The sequence below is a fragment of the Dendronephthya gigantea genome, unplaced genomic scaffold (genome assembly GCF_004324835.1).
Source record: "Dendronephthya gigantea isolate DGI-Jeju-01 unplaced genomic scaffold, DenGig_1.0 000011F, whole genome shotgun sequence".
Classification (NCBI taxonomy): Eukaryota; Metazoa; Cnidaria; class Anthozoa; order Malacalcyonacea; family Nephtheidae; genus Dendronephthya; species Dendronephthya gigantea.
Window position 1 is genome coordinate 860227 of NW_021163021.1, and position 5726 is coordinate 865952.

At 34.9% G+C, this 5726-nt stretch overlaps 1 pseudogene; it reads left to right on the forward strand.

Annotated features, from left to right (window-relative positions):
* Positions 1 to 337: 337 nt before the first annotated feature.
* On the forward strand, positions 338 to 2368 carry LOC114518594 (annotated as a pseudogene).
* Positions 2369 to 5726: the final 3358 nt, after the last annotated feature.

A 5726-nucleotide genomic window follows, 5' to 3' on the forward strand; every position in this document is an offset into this window, starting at 1 on the left:
CCAAACAGTTAATGTCTTTCTATCATACCAAAAGGCTCATTATTGGAAAACAAAAAAAATTTGAGCGTATAGTTACTCGACGGCTGCTATATCTACTGTCTACTGACCCAAAAGGCAGAAACGTCCAAAACACATACATAAAATATCCTGTATATGGTTTTAAATTTATATACAAAACAAGTATAAAATACAAATAACACCTACCAGTTAGAGCATCTGCAACTTCACCCATGTTTTCACTTTCCAGCAGCCTCAAAACGTCATCAAATTTCGACATTTTATTTATTTTTTGAATGCAAATCTAATTTTTCTTTATACAACTTTGCCGATTAAGAGAATGTTTTGGCGGGAACCAAGCAGAGCAGCTAGTTAGGAAGAGGCCTGTATGGTGGCCCAAAACTGCCATTGGATTTTTACATAAATTATTTATTTATTTGATTTTATTTTAGAAAAAAAAGGGTTTTTTTATGAATTTAGGATTATTATACTTTTATTTGTCTTTTAATATATTTAATTTTCTTTATATCTCCTCAATAAAATTTGTTTTTCTAAAGAAATGTCATCTCACCACGAGGCCAAAACTGCCATAATATACCACAATGCGTCGCGCACATGCACTTTTGAATCATAATTTATATTTATATTCGCGCTTTTGAAAGATGGCGTACATGAGAAATTCTGATTGAAAAGACGATGAAAGACTGAAAGAAAGTTTGGAAAAATACAGTAGGCAAGGACTCCAGCGGCAGGAAATTTTAAGTTTTATGGAGAAGGACTTCAGCTTTTATTCTTGGTCTTTGCGAACATTAGACAGAAGATTGCGATGGTTTAATATTTACCGAACGGACAAAACAGTGACTGAAGAAGCATTGAGGGCAGCTATAACAGAGGAATTGGATGGGCCAGGAAAGCTTCTAGGGTATCGTGCCATGACAAATAAAATAAGACAGGAACACAATCTCAAAGTTCCAAGACAAATTGTGCATGCAATGATTTATGACGTTGATCCTGAAGGTCTGGAGCAAAGAGCGTTGGAAAATAGGAAAAAGCCCCGTGTAAAAGGAAGGTTTACCACAGCAGGTCCAAACTGGATCCTCTCATTGGATGGTCATTGCAAACTCATGGGATTTCAGAGGGATACCTTTCCCTTGGCAATCTATGGATGTCTTGACACTGCAAGCCGCAAACTACTATTCCTGAGGGTTGGAACTGGTAATTCTGATCCACGAGTTATTGGCCTATGGTATCTTGAATTCCTTTATGAGACCAAGCAAATTGCATCAATGATCAGGATCGATAAAGGAACTGAAACAGGGAAAATGGCTACATTACATGCATACTTGTGCCGCCACCACAATGATATGGACCCATGTCACACAGTTATTTATGGCAAGTCAACATCTAATCAGGTAATATAAAGTTATAAAAGTCAGTAAGTTATAAAGTGCAGTGGCAATCTTATTTTGATAAAATGACAGAACTGAAAATATGCATGTCCATTTTAATTTAATTTTAACATAGGGCATAGTAGAGATGCATAAACATTGTGCTGCACAATCTTTTGAGGAATATTCTGATCACATTATGGTCTATAGATTGAGAGGTGGTGGAGAGAGCTCCACGAAGACTAGAAAAATATTACAAAGAGAAGTTGTCTTATCTTAAAGAACAAGGTTACTACAATCCTGAGATTGAGAGAGACAGGTTTGTGTATTACTATTAAAGTGCAAATAACATGAATGGGTTTACTTACCTAATTCACAAATATAGACAAATTTAACCCTAATGATGCTACTTATAGATTTATGCTGGCTTATCTTTTTGTTCCTATCTTACAAAAAGAACTTGATGACTTCAAGGAAACAGTATGGAACAGTCATAGAATCAGGAAACAAAAAGACACATACCTACCAGATGGTGTTCCCAACCATATTTACCAGTTCCCTGAAGAATATGGACTTAAAGATTGCTGTAAGTATTTCTTAAATGTGTTCACAATTACATTTAACTCATTGAACACATGGAACTATGCAGACTAGTGATTAATAGTAATCCAACATTTGCATAATTCCAGCATGGCCTCTCACAGTTAAGCAGTTGAAAGAGGCTACTATTCAGTCGGAATTGTTGAACTATGAAGAGAAGTATATACCCGATGATATTAAAGCCAGATGTGAAGAATTAATTCCCAATCCAGTTGATGTGCAACCAAAGGATTGTGTTGATGCATTTCTATATTTAAAACAAGGACTGGTTTCCATTTGAGAAGTTTTTGCACAAAGCCTATCCATGATTTACACAAGCTGTAAAACATTGTTTATTTTACAGCATCTATGCATTGTAACTTTTTAAAACAGTATAAAAATGATATGGTCTTATTTGAACCAGAATCAGGCTGTTTATATGGCTTCAAGTTCTATGAACACTCTTCCAACTACCCTGGCAGAGAAAAATTAAATTCATATATGTATACATGCTTTTATACTCAGCTAATTTGGGGACAACCTGAGGGTTGGATTACATGCACAAATGAATTTAGTTATTCACAGTCATACAGTCAAAACACAGAAATTTGTTCTGAAATATTAGAAAATATTGTCCTAAAATGAATGACAATCTTGTCTCTAGGTAGGTATCCTGCCTTTCATACTGAAACCAGGCTGCAACTATGTAAAAAGCTCCTTAGAATACTCTAAACATTAAATTAGTTTTAGATTAACCTTTTATTAACTTGAATTTCTTCATATGCTTAATTTTAACTGTTTAGCAAAACATTGTACGTAAAGTTTATATTTACAATTCCATAGATACAACTTATTAAGCAAAACAATCAAATTAACACAACTTTACAATTTGAACTATAAATTATTGACAGTTTGCTCTGTAAATTATTCACAATCTCATATGTCTCATAACTTGTGTCAGTTAGCTTTCATCATCCCCTGAAGCAGGCTTGGCAATAGGGGTTAATCCAAGTAGATGGCAGAATTTATTGCATTCGTGATGTTCTATGAATACACCAATAGCTTCAGATGTTAGGTTTCCAACACCAAACAAAAATTCTGCATCTACTACAATGGTGGCAGATGCAATTTCTGGATCAAACAATGTGTACATACTACCTTGAATATCCAGAAGCATTAATTTCTGTGAAGACTTTTCATACGAGTAATGAACCAAGCACTCAGCTTTCTTGCATTCATCTGTTGATCTTTTGCCACAAACTAGGCCGGTATTGTTAATATACTTTGTAAAGTCACCATCTATAAATTCCTCAATGGTCACATATTCACCATCATCCAGCTTGGCCATGTAGATATCTGTATATGTAAATGACTTCCCAAATTGGTACTGGCATAGTTCCTTTACCTTAATAGTGATGAAAGTATTAAAATAAATAACAATTAATCCTATATCCCTTTAACAAGAAACAACTTGTAAGATGATAAGATTATACTTTGCCTCAGTTGCCTTTAGTGAATATTTTTTATATAAGACTATCAATTTTTGTTAGTCATTTGAAAAGGCCAATTCAATAATGATTGGTTAAATGATAATATATTCTCCTCTACCTTTGCATACATACAACCAGTTATGTTTTTTGCCAATGATTGCATTTGGACAGACTTTCTGGTGTGATCTTCTATCGTTTGCCCCAGTTGGTTGATCGACTCTAGTGTTGTTGGTAAGTACTTCTTCACCACCCAGAGACGTTCACTGTACCATGATGTTGGACTTCTTGCTTTAAACACTTTTCGGAACCCTCCAATTCCAAATGGCTCCTTCTCAATAACAAGCTCGACTCTTTCTGAAGACCATGCCATATTCTCCAAATTAAACTTGTAAACATCTGCAATGGTCGTTTTTTGACGCACGACTTTGCCTAGATTCATCATTTGCGTAACTGATAGGCTCTTTGGATAAATAATATTCACGTTTTCTTTACCTTCTCGTCTCCATTTAACGGACCTGGCTCGAGGCGATTGATATGAACTGCTTACAAGTTCTGGCTGTTCGCATGTCTTCTTGCTTTTCGGTTGACCGAGTTCGGAATCGGCAAAAGGGTCGGAATAAAAACCAGATGATTCTCGCTTTGCGGCTCCAACAAACCGAATGTGGATCAACTTCAGATTTGGAATTTGGTCAAGACTAGAACACGACGGACCTGGCTCACCGGCAAGAACGTCACATTCGACGTTCATCTTCAGTTGAGAGAGGAAATGAGCTTCACATGCCTTCTTTATGTTGTCGATGGTGAGATCGCCATGTGGGTAGGAAACGAATTCTTGGGGACCTATCCTGGAAAACTTCTGAGCTTTTCCCGAAACGTCCGAGCTCAATCGCTGTACTGTTAAATTGTCTACCTTTTTCGGTGTTGCTTGTTGCTTTCTTTTGCAATTAACAAAAGTGCATGCGCGCAACGCATTGTGGTATATTATGGCAGTTTCGGGCTCGTGGTGAGATGACATTTCTTTAGAAAAACAAATTTTATTGAGGAGATATAAAGAAAATTAAATATATTAAAAGACAAATAAAAGTATAATAATCCTAAATTCATAAAAAACACTTTTTTTTCTAAAATAAAATCAAATAAATAAATAATTTATGTAAAAATCCAATGGCAGTTTTGGGCCACCATAGGCCTGGCCTGGTGGGTAGTTTCATCCACTTAAACCACAGCATTTCCAAGAAAATTGCTGAAAAATCAATTTCTTTTTAAAACGAAGTTTCCATAACAAAAATACATGATCCTCAATATGGTTGGCATTTTGTTGCAAAATTCAACAACATATATTTGCATTCAACTTTACATATTTTGCATGCAATTCCAATGTTGAATAATTATATTCAAGCAATTATTTCATTCAACTTCAACAAATGTTGTACATTTATTCAACTTTAAACGTTACAATGGCACATATGACAGCATATCTATTCAACTTCAACAATGGTGTGTATCTATTCAACTTCAACAATGGTGTTTATTCAACTTCAACTATGAACATTTGTTCGACATAAAATTTAAAATTCAGACTTAGACATTCTATTCAAAGTCGAAACTAATATTTTTTCAATTTCAAGAGTATAAAATCATTCTAAATTGCCGAATATATAAATTCAGGAAAAAACTTAAGTTCCCGATCCCTGAACCCGATCAAACTTGTGTGGCATTAGCTCAAAACCACGCCTCCGAGCAATTGTCCAGCTAAAATTGAAAGACGCTTTGGTAAATGGCATAACCGAAATTTGGGGTCGAGCGATGACGGTTGGAAAATGCAAAAGATACATTAATCACTTGCAGAAAGTATTACGTGCTGTGGTAAAATGTAATGGACGTGCTTCAGGTTATTAAACAAAAAAATCATAATATATCTGCATATACAGTATACTAATATTGTTAAGAAGATGACTTTATTTCTTAGTTCTTTATATTATTCATTAATTTTCAGAATGCGACTTTAGATAAGTGGAAACACTAGTCGAGCGGTGGACTCGTAATGACTTTTCAAAAACGTTATATACACGTTTTTGTATTGTTGTGTTAACAGTTAAGCGTGTCTTGCTTTCACAAATTTAAAAATAAGAAATTTTAAAGTTTTTCAGTATGTGGTTTTAAAAGTGAAAGGTTTAGTACATGTGGAGCAAACGTCTGCACAACATTTGGCGATCCTGCCAGGACGAATATTAAAATTATGGCATATTCCGGCCAAGAAAGGAGAACAGAT